General features: G+C 44.9%; 2 pseudogenes across 5 annotated transcripts; both read left to right on the forward strand.

The window, feature by feature from the left end:
* The first annotated feature begins 3,827 nt into the window (after positions 1-3,827).
* On the forward strand, positions 3,828-9,627 carry LOC109944233 (uncharacterized; annotated as a pseudogene).
* A 1,828-nt stretch (positions 9,628-11,455) lies between these two features.
* Positions 11,456-19,670, forward strand: LOC103646705 (cycloartenol synthase pseudogene; annotated as a pseudogene). 5 transcript variants are annotated; one of them, XR_562390.3, is made up of 6 exons: positions 11,488-11,571; positions 12,981-13,060; positions 13,685-13,783; positions 14,074-14,845; positions 15,556-15,675; positions 16,479-16,813. The product of XR_562390.3 is annotated as a cycloartenol synthase pseudogene, transcript variant X3 (transcript). The 5 variants fall into 5 exon arrangements; XR_004856288.1 differs by having other exon boundaries at positions 11,456-11,571; positions 14,074-15,675; positions 16,479-19,670; XR_562393.3 differs by lacking the exon at positions 12,981-13,060 and having other exon boundaries at positions 11,462-11,571.
* Positions 19,671-19,861: the final 191 nt, after the last annotated feature.

Below are 19,861 nucleotides of genomic sequence, written 5' to 3' on the forward strand. Positions count from 1 at the left end.
GAAGGGTCCTTGCACCCCGACATGTTGTACCCTTCTCTGTGCTTCCTTCTTCTGTTTCTTGTTGGCTGGTTCTGAACATGAACCGCCCGTTATCGGGAGTACCAGCTTCGGAACCGAAGCAGCTCCAGCTTGAATATTGAACGAAGCCATCAGCTCAGAAAAGTGGAAGTGAGTTCACCGGAGGTGGGCGCCAATGTTGGGGACTCGTTCTCAAATGCTATGAATTAAGAACAAGGCAACATAAAATGTTAAATGTTAATGCCCTTCGTCCGCTGAAGCATTATTCCTTTAGGGATTTAATGAACTTCGGACGAAGGTTAAGGACGATACAATTACGAAGGTTGAATCTTCGTAATTGAACTCTAATAGATTATGTAAGGTAATATTAAATATGAAGCATCAAAGACAAATAAATTATAAATGAACAACATCACTTTCATATTATATTAACTTAATGCATTCAAATATTAGATACATTTATACCTCTGCCTTGGCAAAGATTAATTCCCGAGTGATGCGATTGCAATTACCGGAATGCGTGAACAGTAAAGGAATACTGTTCACTATTTATAGGCACAGGACACAGCCTGTGAGGAATTACAATCATGCCCCTCATAAAAGTTTACAACAACGACTCAAACACTTATGGACTAAAAGGTCATTCTACTTTTAAGTCGGTTTGTAATTCCGAAGCTTCATGAACAGCAACCTTCGGCATCACATGCAGACAGCTTCAGCCGAAGCTGTTTCTTCCTGCAGGACCTTCGACGACGAAGCATGGTCCCAACAGTGCATTTGGAAATGTACTCCGAAGCCCTTTGATTGATAGCTTCGGCTTTGTGCCATTCTTCCGAAGGTGTTTCTTCTTATGGGACCTTCGGCGACGAAGCAGGCCCCCAACACCAGCAAAGCGAATAAGTTTATTTTCTTCCTCCCCAATGTAGCCTAGTTTTTTCATCATAACCAGGTCCTCTTCTATTACGATCGATTTTCTGAATTCATTATGACTAGGTTTTGATGGGCTTAGAATATTGTTGTCTTCTTCGATTTCATCGTCACTACTGTCTTCAACTACAATCTGCTCAGCTTTGGCAGTTCCACCTAACAGTTTCTTTCGGCACAAGTAGACCTGATCGTCTCATCACTTCAGATATTGGCGCTGTTTCTATCACTTCAGTTTCATCTCCCTCGCGGGACACCATAGCAGTGGATCTTACTCGGGCCATTTCAAGTGTTTTGGTTCCTTAAGACGAAGCTAATTTCGAATGACGAAGAGCTTGTTTGGAAAGCGCAATCCAGAAAGCTTCGGCTTTGGTTAAAATTTTTAACAGCACAACAGTGTGATGGCAATGAATGTTGTGGTAGCTCCTCACCAACCTGTCTGCTTATATAGTGCTGTAGGAGAAGAAGGCGAACAGCCAGACCATCTACACTGACTGAACGGTGGACGGGCCGAAGCTCGGAATATTTTAATCGTTTTTCGATAACAAGCTAGGGGAGGTGTTTTTGGACCTTCGGCATTCTGAATCCTTTGTGTTTTTCACGGATCGAGCTCGTTACAAAAAACGATCTAGCACCATGAAGGGGCTACTGTTGGAGGTCTTCTTCTTCGCCGAAGGTCCTCAAGTCAAAAACACCTTCGGCAAAATAATACAAAGGCATGCCGAAGCTATCATCAACCTCGGTGTACAAGCAACGTTGCAGAATGCCGAAGCTCAGTAGCTTCGGCTCAGACCAAGCAAAGAAGGAAAAGACTAAGTAGACCTTATTGCCTTTAGTTGCTTGTAAATAAACGTTTAAGGGTACGGTTGTAATTTCACCCGGACTACGTCCCGTGCCTATAAATAGATGAACAGTAACTCCGTACTGTTCACGCTGGATTGTATTCACTTTCTCGCATCCACATCTTCAAGCAAGCCGAAGATATCAATGTAATATTAACATTGTTGATATTCATTTATGTTTTATGGAATGCAAGAATAAATGAGTTAATGAGATGCAGTTTTCATATTTATCCTTTCACATTTATCCTTTCACATTCCTATTCACATATTAAATGATGAAGGTATGTCATTCTTGACCTTCGTCTATTGAAGCATTATGCCCATGAGGAGATAATGCTTCGGAAGACGAAGGTCCATAATAACTAACAATTGTGTTGCCTTGTTCTTGATATACAACATTTGAGAACAAGTGACCAACACAAACAAACATGGCATAGGAGAAATTAACATCACACCAAACATAAGATCAAACTGCATAATAATGTACTATGTGACGTTACGAGATCGTAGGTTCGAGAACCTCTAAAATCGGTGTTTCGGTTAAGAAGATATGACTTTCAGAAGCTTTTGATGATTAAATAGTGATACAATGTTCTTTGTTGAGTAAATTTTTACAAAGAAGTGACTAATTCAACAATATATTGCCCTATCTTGATTATAGATTATGGGTTGGTCAGATTTGATTATAGATAGTTTGACTTTGACTATAAAGATAGGCTAAACTAATTTTCATTTACAAAACTATGGGATATGACAAGATAATAACACTATTGTGTAGACCATTTCATTATGAAGCTAACGCAACTTAAACGGATTAAATCAGAGCTAAAGTGTAGAAGATATGATTATTCTAAGTTTGTAGAATTATTTTCGCACTAAGAAATTAATTTTAGAATTGTTTTATGTAAACTATAACTATCTTGGACAGTGACACCTATTCTATAGAAGTTCGAGGTCTCATCTGTTAATTCGAGGGCCTGGTTAGAATTACTTTTAACTATGAGAGGATTGCAGGTTGATTTGCTAAAAGATGAGGGGCTCATTAATTAAAATTGCATAGTGAAGCGGTACCCAGAAACACTGGCCGCCCGATCAGATCTCATCGGCTAGGATTTAGTGATTCATTAACCGAACCATTACACAATGTTGTCCAATAAATACTAAATCAATGCCCTGGATTATACTAAATTGTGAACTAACTGATGCCGCAGCCGCTAATTCACCACCACTCCGACCGGGCACGACGGCGCCATTAGCCCCCACGGCGGCAGTCCACGCCGGAGACCCCCAACCCGGCGACGCAGGGCTCCGATTGCAGCACCGGTTTGTGCAAATAAAAGATAAGGAAAAGGGTGTTAGACTATTGTAATTATAGAAACACTAATTATGGTAGTCAGCCCTTGATTGTAGGCTTGTACACCTGTGCGGTTGGCTGTGAGCCACCCCGGCCTCTCCTATGTATACGCATACATTGCCATGGAATAGATTGATTCATTCCCAAAATTACTCTTTCATGGTATCAGAGGTTCTGATCCACCACACTTTCGTAACCCAAGACCGCGCTGTCGCTGATCCGATCGCTGGTCCTACAGACTTCATCGCCTGGAGCGCCGCTGATCCCATCGCCTACGTCGTCCGTTCGATCGCCCGCCCCGTCGCAGTTCCAGCCGGGTGCGGCCACTGATCCGTTCTCCCACCCCGTCGCTCCTCTACCCGGGCGCGGTCGTGGCTCCAGACCGCGGGCGCGGCCGCTGATCCGAGTGCCCGCACCGGTCGCGGCTCCAGGGTGGCTGGCCGATGATCCCCGTCGTGTCTCCCTCCCGTCAAGACCACGGGGATCCGTTCGCCCGCCCCCAGACCGCAGGCGCGACCGCTGATCCGAGCGCCCACACCGGTCACGGCTCTAGGGCGGCTGGCCGCTAATCCCCGTCGTGTCTCCCTCCCGTCCAGACTACGACCACGGCTGCTGATCCGAGCGCCCACAACAGTCGCTGATCCGACGCGGCTCCATATCGGCTGCCTAGCCATTGCGTCTCCCTCCTGATGGCGGACGACCACGACGCTGCCGCCGCCGCCTGGACCGCGGAGGACCAGCGCCTCACGGCTGAGGCCACAACCCGTCGTGCCGAAGACGCCCGCCACGCCGAGGAAGGCCGCCTCCGTGCTACCGCTCTAGACGAGTATGACCGTGCCCAATAGGCCCTCTGGGCGCAGGCCACTACCGTCATCAATGTGAAGGCGCTCATCCCTGTCCTTCTCGATCAGGCGACAAATACCTACACCAAGTGGTGTGGCATGTTCCTCACCGTCCTTGGCAAATATGCCCTGACTCGTCACCTCCTTGAAGATGAAGCTTTCCCGTCGCGCCTGGCATGGGTTCAAGCCGATTGCTGCATCCTGACATGGATCTACAGCACCGTCTCCAGTGACCTGCAGCAATCTCTGATGATGCGGCAGGGCCCCGCTTGCGGAGCGCGGTGCTACCTCGAGGACGAGTTCCTCGACCAAAGGGAGTCCCTGGCGTTTCTGCTCGAAACAAAATTCCGCAACTTCCGCTAAGAATCCCTGAGCATCACCAACTACTGCCGCCAGCTCAAATCGATGGCGGCTTCCCTTGCTGAGTTCGATGATCCCATCGGCGATCGGCAGATGGTGCTCACTCTCCTTCGCGGCCTCAGCGGTAAGTTCCGCCACATGGTGTCCATCCTCAAGATGCACAGGTCGTTCCCCACGTTCGCAGAGGCACGAGCGCACCTGCTGTTGGAGGAGCAGGAAATCGACGCACGACCTCCATCCCCGCCATCCGCACTCGTCGCTGCAACGCCGTGACCTGCGGCTCCCGAGGCTCCAGCACCTCCACATCTAGGGGCACTTCCTCCAGCATGCCCCTCGGCGCCAAACAGCCAACATAACAACCATCGACACGGCCGCGGTGGACGCAACGGCCAACACCAGGCCAACCAGCCACTACAAGAAAAAAGGCAAGGAGTGTCGGCCAAAAACCCACACTGTTACTAAAATAAGCCAACACTCTTAGTATAAGAGTGTCGGCCGACACTCTTAGCCGACACTCCAAAATGGACGCTCTTATTCATATAGAAGTGTGGGGACTGACACTCTTAAGGTAAGAGTGTCGGTTCTGTGCGCAACCGACACTCTTATGTTAAGAGTGTCGGCCAGTGACGTGGCGGACACTCTTACTGCGTGCGCGGTCACCAGCCTCCCTGGGCGCATATAAGAATGTGGGGGCCGACACTCTTACTGAATAAATTTTTTTAATATCCAGTTTTATTTTTATCCCTCTCCAGATGGGAAGCCTCCATAACAGCACAATACAAGCACAATATTCAATAAATCACAACACAAGCACCATATTCAATATATCATAACACAAGCACCATATTCAATATTCATACAAGTTCAAGTCCATAAGAAAGAAGTTCAAATCCATCTGAAACAAGTTCAAGTCCATACAAAACGCAATGCTAGTAAGTTCCACACAAGCATCCATATTAATTCATTCCGTCGATGGGTCACTGGAGTCGCCGCCACTTGTGTTCATCAATAAGTCCATAAACGTGCTCTGATCCGGAGGTGGACTAGCATGATGTGAGCCAAACCCTTTAAAAGAAAGAAACATTTGTTAGTTTACCGAGTAACAAATTAAACATATACATAGGCTGCAACATCGAATAACCCTTTAAAAGAAACAAACATCTGTGTTTGCGTCGGTGGCCAAATGCCGTGCTGGCGAGGTGCCCACGGCATCATTTGCCCTCCTAACAGACCCAATGGCATCAATTGGTCTTGGACAGCAGTTGCAGAACCCTGAAACAGAAGACACACTCTTGTTTATGATTAAGAAGTTGCGGTGATCAACAATAAAAGTAACTATAGATCATGCGAATGACAAACGTTTAAAATAGATCATGTACAAGCAAACATGTAGAAAGACAGAGAGCAAGCAACCAATGATTATCAGACAAATGATGTTTAGTAGACGATTGTACCTGTGATCCATCCGTCGCTGCAGTGGAGCGATCCGATGATTGTCCAGACATCAGATGTGTGATGATAGGGGGTTGTTGAAAAGGCGGCATGCCGAACTGAGTTCTGGCACCTCCGTACATCTGCAAATAGATTATTCATCATTTTTTCAGTTAATTGGACTTGAGAAACAACGAAAAAACAAAAATTGATACCTGATGCAGCATCCAATTTTGCATTTGTTGCATCTGTTGCTGCACTTATTTCTTATATTGCGCCATACTCTCCTCCATCTGAGTCATCTTCTCAAGCAGCTCTCCTTCACGTGCATATGATCGTCGGGGTCGATTTGACCCAGCTGAGAAATTGGACCGTCTAGTGTAACTCCGACGGGGGACAACACCGTTGTCGATTGCTAACCTGTAAGAGTATCATATATATATATATATATATATATATATATATATATATATATATATATATATATATAGTAAATGACAAGACTTCACTAAACAGTAACAATGTGACAAGCGTATATAACAAGCATTATGTTGCTACCAGCTGAAACATTATCTCCATGATAAGTAGTATAACCGGTCTTTGACCACATGTTACTGAAACTGCGGGCCTTCTGCTACTTACCCTTTTTCTGGTTTGGTTTTCTAGCATAAAATGTATCATCATTTATGTAATGTCCTATTGTAATGACCTCACGGAATGGAGCTCTTGGGAAGTGTGCACGTGCTACAATATGTCCTCAAGCAGCCATGGTACATGAACTAGTCGTAGCAGGAGTTGATCGTTGCATCCTTTTCATCTTCTATGCTGCTTTCCTAGAGACAACTTCCTGAGAATCACCACCATTGCTAGAATAACCGCTGCAGAGCAAGGCTTCTTGGCTACAGCCAGGACCGACTGCTAATAAACTGAAGCTTTGATGATGAACATTTGGTCTGTTTCCTTCACCACTCGTCGTCTTGCGCCTAAAACCTCGTGAATCTGTAGAATCTGATGCGGACAATGACGGCTCACTTCTCGCATCTGACAAGCTGCCAGCATAATCACCCATGGTGCAGTTCCATGCATTGCCACCAGTATAATAGTCGATGAACGACTAGCAGCAGTGGTGTATGAAGTAGTGCTCTCAAAGCTTTTGAAGTCATCATTGCTGCTAGAAGCAGATAGTTCCTTGTCGTTACCAGAAGATGCACTGCTTACAGCAGAAGTGATGACAAGTTTTGCTGTCACCCGACAGCTGGAGGAGGAAGAACTGTATTCCAGCAGTGGCACCCGAACGGCAACACGGCTGGACAAGGACGCCGAGGTTTCGCCACCGGTCGCGTTAGCGCATGTGGAAGAAGGTTGTTGGGTGGGTGGCTCAGTCTACGCAGATAGCCGCCCGACTCGTTGATAGCCGCCCGGCGTTCGGCTTGGCGAGGCCACTTGGCTCGGCGAGGCACTGCGCGGCGCCCGGAGCTTGGAGCTCGGCGAGGCCGCCCGGCTCCGCGATGTCCGCCCGACGTCTGGCTAGGTGAGGCCGCCTGCCTCGGCGAGGCCGCCTGGCGCTTGGCTCGGCGAGGCCGCCCGACGTGCAGCTTGGCGAGTCCGATGGCGCGCCGCCGGACAGGGAGACTGGGTAGGAGAGACGGCAGCGGATTGGCAAGCAGACTAAAGTGGAAGACGCGCGGCGATAGAAGACGTGCGGACGACTGTAGAATAGGATTGGGGATTATGGTAAAATCCATAAGAGTGTCGGTGTGGAAAAAACCCACACTTTTAAATTAAAAGTGTCGGTTTCTGCAGGACCCCGACACTCTTAAATTAAGAGTGTCGGTGCAGTAAAACCCACACTTTTACTTCGATTAAGAGTGTCGGCCCCGACACTCTTTAATTAACTGACACTCCTTCAACTTTTTCTTGTAGTGAGCGCCTCCTGGTGGCGGACAGGGAGGTGCACCCCCCGACATGCATTCGTCCTTCGCGCATCCATGGGCTGGCACTATACGGCTGTGGCCATACGAGCAGTCTGGGCGCCCACCACCGCCTCCAGCGTTTAGCACTGTACCATAGTACAGCGCTTATGGTGGTTTCTACGGCGCTTCATCCCCTCCGTACGGTATGCACTACGGGGGAGCTGCACCCCCAAGTTTCCAGGCGCCCGCACTAGCGTACCAAGCGGCGCCCTGGAACCCCACTCACGGTGGTGCATGGCATCAGGACGCAATTGCACACTCTTTCAACACCATGACGCTCAACCTGTCGAACGCTACTTCTGAGCGGTACGCCGACTCCGGTGCAAGATCACACATGACCTCGGACGCTGGTAAACTTTCCACCATTTCCTCGCCCACTTCATTCACTCCTTCATCTATCATTGTGGGAAACGGTGCCTTGCTTCCTATCACAGCCACTGGATCACATACTTTTTCTTTCCCGCATCGCAATTTAGTTCTCAATAATGTCCTGGTGTCTCCTAACATTATTAAGAATTTAATTTCTATCAATCGTTTTACCACCGACAATAATTGCTCCATTGAGTTATCCCTTTGGCCTTTCTATGAAGGATTTGCAAACCAGGAACGTGGTCGCCAGGTGCAATAGCTCCGGTGACCTCTACTCGTTCTATGCACCCTCCACCAGCACCCCTGCATTCCTCGCTGCACCCACCTCCCTATGGCATCGCCGTCTCGGTCATCTTGGGCGCCAAGCTTTGTCCAAACTTATTACCTCTAGTGTTATTTCCTGTAATAAAGATGATGCCAACCACATATGTCATGTGTGTCAACTTGGTCGTCATGCTCGTTTGCCGTTTAGTTCATCCAGCTCTCGAGCTTCTCATAATTTTGACTTAATACATTGTAATTTATGGACCTCCCCAATTGTTAGTGTGTCGGGCTATAAATATTATCTGGTAATTCTTGATGATTGCTCCCACTACATTTGGACGTTTCCACTCCGCCTAAATCCGAGACTTTTTCTGCCCTTGCCACCTTTTCACCTATATTTGCACCAAATTCGGCACCATCATCAAGAGCATCCAGTGCGACAATGGCCGTGAATTTGATAATTCCCAGGCCCGCACGTTCTTTCTCTCCCAAAGCATTGCCTTACGCATGTCGTGACCCTACACTTCTCAGCAAAATGGGAAAGCAGAACGTTCTCTTCGCACCATAAATGACATTCTGCGTTCTCTTTTGTTTTAGGCTAGTCTCCCTCCGACTTATTGGGTTGAAGCCCTTCACACTGCGACATATCTTGTGAATCAGCTCCCCACTAAAACCCTTGATTTCTCCACACCATATAGTGCCCTCTTTTTCTCCCAACCCTCCTATGATCATCTTAAAGTTTTTGGGTGTGCCTGTTATCCTAACATGTCCTCCACAGCACCTCACAAACTTGCCCCCCCCCCGGCTCTTCCTTATGCGTTTTTCTCGGCTATTCCTCGGAACACAAAGGCTATCAGTGTCTCCAACTTGAGTCGAACCGCATTCTTATTTCTAGACATGTCGTTTTTACGAGTCCTTCTTCCCTTTCACAGCCATGTCTACCACTCCCATGGCATCCTCTGTCTTGGATTTTCTCCTTGATGAACATGATCTAACCGCTCCTATTCTTAGAGCAAGACTTGTGCATGCAGGTACACCTCACGTCACCCATGGGCGTGTAGAGGCACCCACGCCTCCTCCCACTCGATTGGTGATGCCCAGTCCCTCTCCTGGTACCTCCGCCACGTCGACCAGTGCTGCTGCCCCTATGCACCCTACACAGGCTGCTGCCAGCAGCGCCCCGCCGCCTCACCGACCGCATCGACGGGTGTTGCTGCCCCCGTGCCTCCTGCACAGGCCGTTGCCAGTAGCACCGCGACCACCGGTCGCACGGCAGACACTCGCCCGGTCTCCATCACCCTTGTCGCCAATGCGCATCCCATGCGCACTCGCGGCAAAGCCGGCATGGCATAGCCCGTGGATCGCCTCAACCTCCACGCTATGTCTATGTTGTCACTGCCTCGCTCTGTTCGTGATGCATTGTCAGACCCCAATTGGCGCTCCGCTATGCAAGCTGAGTATGATGCTCTACTCGCCAATGACACCTAGAGTTTAGTAGCACAACCTTCTGGAGTCAATGTGGTAACTGGCATGTGGATTTTTCGACACAAACTGCTCGCAGATGGGTCTCTTGATCACTACAAGGCTCGATGGGTCCTCCGTGGGTTTACCCAGCGCCCCGGTGTGGATTATGATGAGACTTTCAGTCCAGTTGTCAAGCCTGCGATAGTTCGAGTTGTTCTCTCTTTGGCTCTATCTCAAAACTGGCCCATTCATCAGCTAGATGTGAAGAATGCATTCTTACATGGCACCCTCACCGAGACAGTGTACTGCGTACAACCCTCTAGTTTTGTGGATTCCTCTCGTCTGGATCTTGTCTAGCGGCTCAACAAATCCCTATATGGCTTGAAGCAGGCTCCTCATGCTTGGCATCACAGGTTCGCATCCCACCTTTTTTCCCTTGGATTTACTGAAACCAAGTCAGATAGTTTATTGTTCATCTATCATCGAGGGCCAGACACTGCCTATTTCTTATTGTATGTTGATGATATTGTTCTCACTGCCTCCTCTGCAATGTTTCTCCAGTATGTGATTGGGGCTCTCCAGTGTGAGTTTGCTATGACGGACATGGGTCAGCTTCACCATTTTTTGGGCATTTCTGTGACACGCTTTGTCAATGGTCTGTTTCTCTCTCAATGACAGTACACTCAGGATATTTTGGAGCGCGCCGGGATGAGCGTGTGCAAGTCGTGCAGCACACCTGTTGATCTCCACTCCAAATTATCTGCAAATGGACCTCCCGTTGATGACGCTACTCAGTACCGTAGCCTGGCAGGTGCTCTATAGTATTTGACTTTCACCCATTCGGACATTGCCTTCGCTGTTCAGCAGATTTGCCTCTATATGCATGATCCACGAGAGCCCCACCTCGTGGCTCTCAAGCGCATCTTGCGCTACCTGCAAGGCACTATGTCTCTTGGACTGACTATGCGCCGGTCTTCCCACACGGAGCTCCTTGTCTACACGGATGCTGACTGGGCTGGATGTCTCGACACTCGCCGGTTGACCTCTGGCTACGAAGTGTTCCTCGGAGACAACCTAGTGTCGTGGTCCTCCAAGCGCCAGCACACGGTTTTCTGGTCCAGCGCCAAGGCCGAATACCGTGTTGTGGCAAATGGCATTTCTGAAGCTACATGGTTACGTCAGTTACTCCTTGAGCTTCGGCACCTGCCGCACCGTGCCACCCTAGTCTACTGTGACAACGTCAGTGCTGTATATCTCTCCAGCAATCCAGTGCAACATCAACGGATGAAGCATGTTGAGATCGATCTCCACTTTGTTCGAGAGAAGGTCGCTCTCGGACACGATCGGGTTCTTCATGTTCCTACGACATCTCAGTACGCAAACGTCTTCATCAAGGGCCTACCCACCTCATTGTTCTAGGAGTTTCGGTGCAGCTTAACGGTTAGCGATGGTCCCGATTAGACTGCGCGAAATGTTAGACTATTGTAATTATAGAAAGACTAAATATGGTAGTCAGCCCTTGATGGTAGGCTGTCCTTGATTGTAGGCTTGTACGCCTGTGCGATTGGCTGTGAGCCACCTGACCTCATACATTGTCGTGGAATAGATTGATTTATTCTCACAATTACTCTTTCAAAAGCAAACTTCAGGAAGGTAATCTCACCGCGAGTTTGGGCACCTGCTGAGCTGTCCACGTTAAGCAATGGGTCAGCGGCGGCGTGGGAAATCCGGTGAGAAATCTCCCCAATCCCAGTACTCTATTCCATATCCCGACCTGAGCTACACGTTGAGGATACCAAGGCGAATCGGTTTAGGAAGCTCTCACCGTAAGATGCCATAGAACACTCGACATCGATGTGAGGTGGATCTGCGGCGATGGTCATGTTCAACGGCGAGCAATTGCTGCCCCTCCGGTGCACGTGCACTTGGTGGCTCCTCAGACATGATCGGCGCTCACAGGCGTGGAGGCGAAGAACGACGATGGTGGATCCTCGTGCACTCTCCGGCTTCGACCTGCTCCCCCTCCCTCACCGGCTCGCCGCTAATGGCTATGGACTCCTCGGCATGGGCACAAATGAATGAGGGGTTGGTGGAGGCTAGTTGTTTATAGTCCGAAGACAAGGTCCAGGCATTCCACAGGGCCGATTACACCGCCACCGAACGGAATCCAAGGTAGGCGGGGCGGCTGCATCGTCGACATTCTCGGCCGGGGTCGTTGAGACAGGAAACTTGGCTATCGAGCCCCACCTGCCAGCGACAGTACTAAGGAGCATGTCGCAAAGCGAGGCTGACCGGTGGGCCAGTGGTGCACGCAGTCTTTGCCACGGGCGCGGGCGTGGAGAGCGCTCGCAGATGACCAACTGACAGGGTGACCCCAGCAGGCGGCGCCGGGCTCCATCCCCCACTGGGCTACGCGCGGCATTGGTGTAGTCGGCCAAAAACAGGGATGGTCCGACCAATATCCTTGTTCTTTTTCCTTTTCTTTTCTTTTTTCTATCTATATATATACTACTTAAGACTCCACTGTAGGCGTTCATAGTCCGTGCGCCATGTTCTGCCTCCTCCCACCGCTCGTCCGTGCCGCAGCTCCCGTCGCCGCAATCCGTGCCTCCGCCGCCGCAATCCGTGCCCGCAATCCCCTCCCGTCGTCGCAGCAACCCACACTAGCTCTCCTGCCCTCGCCACCGCCCCTGCGCGCCCACCATGGCACACACGGAGAAAGGAAAAAAACATGCCCCTCCCGATGTCGAGTGGGCCTCCATGGAGACGACACCCAGATCCGACCATTGAGTCCCTCGACGCCGCTGCTTACTCCTCCATCGCCGTGGTGACCTCCTCGGGCTCGATGGCGCTGCCATCATCTTACTCCTCCGTCACCCGTGGCTAGCGCGTGGGTTTGATTCCCGACATTTTCTTGCGAATTCGGGAGTGATTTGGGGCCCCTATATGGCGAGGATTTGAGTGGATTTGAGAGGAACAAGTGGAGGTCGGCGACATGGCCATCACAAGCCTCCTGGTCCTGGACCCCTACTTCCGAGGGAAGAAGCCGAGGGGAGACTACGGGACGGCGAGCGTAGAAGGCAGGCTAGACGACGGTGCTGCCATCACGGGCCTCTTACTCCTGTACCCATACTTCTAGGGGAAGAAGCCAGTGGCCGAGAGACAACAGACCGCGTGAGGCAGCGACAGTACGAGGCACGCCACCTAGCCTGCAGAGAGGTAAATATTATTTCACCTTAAGCACCAGTCTGGTGGCAATTCGTTTAACTCATCTGTATTCATTCCTTAGTTTTGCTGTGGAAAAATCTCCAACTTTGCGTTCGTCTGAAATATCGGCAGCACCATTTGTGGGCACCTGGATACTAGGCAAAGTTATCTGGATTCTTCACAGGCATGGGCTAGGAAGGGCATCAGTTTGTCCCATGCTCCCATGGTTGGAATAAATAAATAATGGTACCACCTGTAAACGAACGGGGATAACATTTTCTTAGTTTAAAGTTCAACAGATTTTCCTTTGTTACCTGATGTAAGTGCATTTGTTCATTGATTGGAAACAGAAAAATATAATGTGTTACTTCTTAAGTCACGCGCTAAAATTGTTATTATGCAAAGCTGGAAACTGATAGCTTTAAGTCTGGAACCAATTCCATTCCTTCTGGCGATGAAAAAAACGAGCTTTTCTTTCATTTGTTCTCTTGTTATTTTTTCTCCTGTCATTACTGTTGTACATTTTTGGTTTTATATTCGTAGCTTTCGCAGCTCAGTACTCAATATTTCTTTCCATTTTGGCAGTTGAAACCTTATTAGACTATATCTGTGATGGCTTTCCTTATCACTGTATAGGGTCATCTGCACACCAACAGGGTTTGCGACAATGTCTAGACCTTCATTCTAACAGATGCAACCTTAAAGAGTGCTGAGATTCAAGAAACACTGAGCAAGGTGAATTTGTTGTCCCCTCTGAGCTTTGTTTGTGTGAATCTAAACAATCGGCCATGCAATTGACTAGAGTACCATGGCTACCAACATGTTATCTGTATTGAATATGGAATATGGTTTTGCTCTTTTCTGTTGATAGTTTCACATGAATGACTAGATGAACCGATCATTTGACATGAATTCTTGGTGCCTTACATAGTTGTGCTTTGCTTTAGGTGAACAGGTCAAACTAGAAGTAATATAGATGGTAGATGTGTAAATTCCTTGTTCCATCCTCTGCTACTTTGATGCAGATGGGTCTCGATGCCGTGGTGGCCGCCTGCTACGTCTTTCTAGTACTTGTCTCTGTGCTCACAGTTCGCTTCTTCTACGTACTGTGGCACAGTGGCCAACCAGAGTCAAGGTTGTGCACCACCAGATTGCGTTGTCTCAATGTCCTTGGCTCCGGTGAGTACGTATTGCAGTCTTGCCTGTCAAATACCTTATGGACAAGTTTTAGATATGGTTGCCTGGTATATAAAACGGTACTCATACGTGTAAGCTCATACGGTACTCATACGGCAAATAAAAACATTCTCAATCTGGGTAGTAAAATTGTCTATAAATAAAAACATTCTAAATCTACTAAAGAAAAGGTCCAGATTACCAGCTCCGGGTGATGCTGATGAGCTATCTGTCATTGAAGACCAAATTGCATGGATTGTTCACATAATTACATCCATTGTCAAGTAAGTCAGGTAACAGGTGTTAGGTGAGCAATATATTTTTTCTTTTATTTGTAAATTTTGTTCTTTTAAATGTTGTCCTTGCTTGCTCTACATATATGCGATTCAGGAAGAGCCCGCAGAGAGGTCGAGGAGCAGCACTAGTTGTTTCTCTAACGTTGATCAAGGCAAGCACATCAAGGGGTCTCGGGCACCTCCCTCTCATTGGTGTTGTCGTTGAACTAGTTATGGTACATTGGTATGGCTGCAAATTGAGAGAGAAAGACCTGGAAACAGTGATGCAGCATGTTCACACGAAGATGGCAACAATGGTAACATTTGCATTGGTCCTGTAAATAAGGTAAATTGAGGGCTAAGATTGCTTGTTGAACCTTATAAAAGGAGGTGTAGTTTTATTTATCCTATTCTTGCTGCAGCCATCACAAGGTCAGATGCTAGCAACTTTAATAGATTTATTTACTCTCTTAGAAGAAAAGGCCAAGATGTTTGAGATTTTAGTGCTTCATTTAACTTTCAGCTTGTGTTGTCTTAGCTTACTATGGCATTAACCCACTACTCTCCTGAATTGTCATGTGATCTGTATCATGTATTCATGAAAAATGCATTTTATACTACAAGCACTTGTGGTTTTGATAACTATATCCAGTTATGAAATCCACAACCCTTTGTTGTATCATGTATTCATGAAAAATGCATTTTATGCTACAAGCACTTGTGGTTTTGCTAACTATATCCAGTTATGCAATCCACAACCCTTTGTAATAGTGTAGGATTATGCCAAACAAGACATTGGTTGAATGATATGTTCAAACTATTCAAATGTTTTCTCTTTGTAACAGTTTGTGATATTGGAATGATATGTTCAATCCACAGTCCTTTGTTTGGGATGGATTTCTTTATCTTGACTCTTGAGTATAGTGTATTTCTGACTATCATTTGTCAATTTTGTTGACTTTTATGCTCATAACTTGAGAAACTTTTATTATAAGTGTACACTGTGTTTTATTTTTTAATGTTGTTTGACTGATTACTGTAAGGAATCTTGTGTAGGTATTGAATATGCTTGCTTGATGGACTAAAGATCCAAACTCGAATACCTTCTAACTTCATAAGTTCATATCCCACGAGTCTGATTACTTGTGGCTTGCTGAAGATGACATGAAGATGCAGGTGATTATTGCTTGTTTGTGGCTTATTTCCTTTTACTTAGTTAACTTCCTATTAGGCAGCTACTGCACCAACAAACCTGTCAACATAGAGAGAGGCTTGTTCTGTAAACCTACTAATCCAGGACTCATGAGGATAAGAAAGCAAGGATGTCATGGATACAATATTTGTGTGGCAACAATATTAGACATTGTACTCTTTTCTTTTCAAATTATAACCATTCTCTTCTTTTTAAATTATAAGTCGTTCCAATATTTTTAGATATATAACAAAAACTATACATTTGAATAGTATGTCTAGAGCATGTATACTTGAGTGACCAATGAGCATTGAATTTTACTGCATATGATGGATTTATTCAATATGTAATGCTTTTAAGGTATGCAATTTTTTTTTAGTTTTTAAAAGATGTTTACAACAACATAAAATGGCAGTTAGTATTCTTTGAATTTTAATATATCTTATATTAGAATATGTTCACTGCATAGCAAGGCACGGACATTCACCTTGTGTACACAACATGAGACTATTGATTTGAAATCTAAACTTCAGTCCAAGGTTCTTTTACTAATAATGTTCTTCCATTTTTTGTATTTGGGCCCCTTTTGCAGTACATATTCTTCAACATACAATATTCATGGTTTGGTTACTGACCTTTCACCAAATTTTCTGTTGCATCCTTCCTGTAATTCTACTTGATAGAAATAGTATGCATGTTCATTAGATGGCTATAGGCAAACTACTTGTGTTTTATGCTTTCCTTGTTGACATTAAAGCCAACCAACTTTGATGATGTACTTTGACAGGAAGCTAAAATTGAAAAGATGAAATATGAGCATCTGACGAGGGAGGCTGCTTTGGCAGAGAAGGAGCTTCTTGAAGAGGAGTACAAGAAAAAGTTTGATGAGGCAAAGAAGGAACTATCTCTGGAGAATGATCTAGCAGGCATGTGGGTTCTTGTTGCTAAGTTGAAAAGAGGGGCTTTAGACATATCTGATTTGAATGTTGATGATTGAACTAAAGTGTAAGGGCGTACCGATCACCACATTGTTGTCTCATAATTGGTGTTAATGAAAATAACATGGTGCTACACGGAATCTCTACTTTCTCTTGTAAGAAGGATTGTTTGTCAGCATAATTTGATTTGCATGTAAAATGTCTTCATGCTTTACTTGCCCTTTTGTGAAATGTGGCGATCGGTCCTCTTGCCTTCCTTTTCTGTTTCTGTTCTGCGGTAGAATGATTGGAGTAGATTATAAGTATGGTGCTAATTTCATATAAATAATAATAATTGTTGCTAATTTATGGTCAAGTTAGTAGGATAATAATTTAGTCCCCAGAACAAAATGTATTGTTAAGTCTTAGCAAAAGATTTAAATTGGGTGCCATGTCTGTGTGGATGCAAAAAAATGACAACTTTCTGCTTCGTGCTAGCTTGCGCGCCGTGGTGGTGCAGTGCATTTGTGCCTAGAAGAAGCGGATGGCGACGAAGGCGCTACAGGGTAGCGACAGTTATGTGCCTTGTTTTCATAATTATTGTCGTTGTAACGCATGAGCACCATACTAGTTCTCTTTTAATTCTTCAAAGTTCAAATTTCAATCTTACCAAGTTAAAACTTAAAAATAAATTTCTTAAATCAGTGCACAAACCCAGAACCCCAACATGATGCATAGTTTTATATGTTTACTTAATATGTATTTAAAAACAGGAACTATGTTCCACAAATAAAATATTACCATAATTTCTCACTTTGTTTTCTCGAGGAGTCAATTAGTACCTTAATACTATGCATAGTTTTATGTACATACATTTAAGGGTTTACACCTAGGCTAGAGCTTGGCGAATTGTGATGTTAGGCATTTTGTGAAGGAGAATAATTCTGGGTAAGTGAGTTTTGGTAACTGACTATTCCAAATATCTCCTCAGTGCTTTACGGTCTGCCCTCCTCCAACTTTTACTATTGCAAGACCTTTATACCCATCAATCAACTTCACAATATCTTTCCACTAGAATGAACCCTTTCTATGATCTCCTGGTAGCCTACCATTATGATAATAGTCATCCCATATCAGAGTGACCCATGGTATATATGTCTTGTTAAATAACTTATCCAAATGCCACATGAGAAGAGCATCATTTCGCACTTGTATCTTCAAAATTCCAAGCCCCCCTTCAGATTTTGGCTTTGTAAACATGGACCAAGCTGCCATTGTAGACTTCCTTGCATTGATATCTCATCCTCTCCATAGACAATTCTTTCGGTATTTGTCAATTTTTTAATGATTGTTTTGGCAGCTTCATAGAGCCCATGTAATAACTTGGCAGCGATGAGAGTTGACTATTTGTAATTTTCGAGCTTGTGACGGAAACAAGGAGGTGCAAGTCAACCTTTTTTATCCTGTTGACCATAGGTAGAAAATCTTGGATTCTTGGTTTCGTAGTTCGAAGAGGAAGCCCAAGCTAAGTGAATGGGAAAGATCCATTATGGCAATTAAAAGTCTTAAATAGAAGGTCCATTTTTCTGTAGAGACATTTATGGGATAAATATTTGATTTTGCATAGTGTGAATACATGGACTTGTTAAATACTTTTGGTCTAATAACCAACACCATGCTATGAAAAATACTTTGGGATACTACAAATTTCAAAAACTCACAAATATATAAAATAAAAATAATTTTGTCATCCATAAAGGTACATACTAAAATTTTGCATTGAAGTGTCACAAAATATATAAATTCAATAGTTTAAAATATTAGTTATATTGAAGTAGTGAAGATAAAATAGCAGCATGGATTCAATACCATTAAACATTACTAAAAAACATATTGCATTAAGTTACAAAATAATGTTGCAAACTAGCGGAACATGTGACATTCAAGAAATGGAGTATGCTGTGCTAGGGATGGTGAAGAGGTAGGTGTACACAATATATCAAATCTAGAAAATTAATGTACAAATCTCCCTAGATAGCATTATTTAGTAGTATAAATTAAATAATATGTACCAAATATATTATTATATTTTGACAACGGTTCATTTATTCCTTTAAGGATGCTTTGACCAGTCTAGTATCTTCTGTCCTGCTTTGACCAGTCTTGTATCTTCTCTCCTGATTTATGCCCCAAGAGACCTTTAAATTCCACAATAGCTTCTATTGAGGCCACTCATAGTTAGAGCCATCGATAAAAAAAACTCCAAAGCTCAAGTTGTTCGGTCACCAAGTTCGACCTGCCGCCGCCCTTACCGGAGATCCCACCGCACAACAACAATTCTAAAATATTCTTGTGTGCTTTGGACAACTCACGAAATCAAAGGTATACTTATGTGGAGTAAATTCAAAGTATATATTTTGCATATTTTAGAAGTCCATGATTTCATCTAATTTTAGAGATCTAGTTTCTCGAGAAAAGAGATCCCTTGTGCAACTAGTTGCTCTATTTTCTTATGTGTCTTAAGAGAGATATTTAAAAACTATTATTCAACCGAGTTCTACCTCAGATCCGCTCGTCCTCATTTGAATGCATCAACATAACATGGCAAGACAACACACTCCTGAAGTACGTCCATGTTACAGTATAATAAGGACTAAACCACGAATTACATATTTCGTTAACACTGACATTCTACAATAAGCTAAATCCATATATAGGTGCTCGTGATCTTGAATTGCTGGTATCTGAGAAAAAATACTATTTATTTCTAATATTATTAATTTTTAGAACCATAAGCAGAGGCATTGGGTTCACCTTGGCATCAAAAAAATATTTTCGTACTATGTAAAACATGTTGGAAAGGAAAACTTATTGCTTCATCCTGTCTCATGTGTACCTGGCATGCTAGTAACCAGCAAGATCTTCCTTCTGTATGTTTTTATCTTGTTTTTCCTGCTTTTCCAAGTGCATTGGCTGCTGCCTGCTCCTAGGTTGTCTTCTGCTTTGAAATTATTGACAATCTCCCGTTCTATCCATATATGTTACTACAACTGTTTCAAAGCTATCTTATTCGTTACGTACATATTTTACCACAAGTATATACCTTGAATTTATATATTTTGTTTCCTATTTTTAATGTATTACATATGAATACATGGACCTGTTAAATACATTCAAGCTATTAACCAACACAATGCTATGAAAAAATATTTTGAGGCACCTCAAAATTCAAAAACTCACATATATATGAAAT

This window comes from Zea mays, chromosome 2 (assembly GCF_902167145.1).
Source record: "Zea mays cultivar B73 chromosome 2, Zm-B73-REFERENCE-NAM-5.0, whole genome shotgun sequence".
Classification (NCBI taxonomy): domain Eukaryota; kingdom Viridiplantae; phylum Streptophyta; class Magnoliopsida; order Poales; family Poaceae; genus Zea; species Zea mays.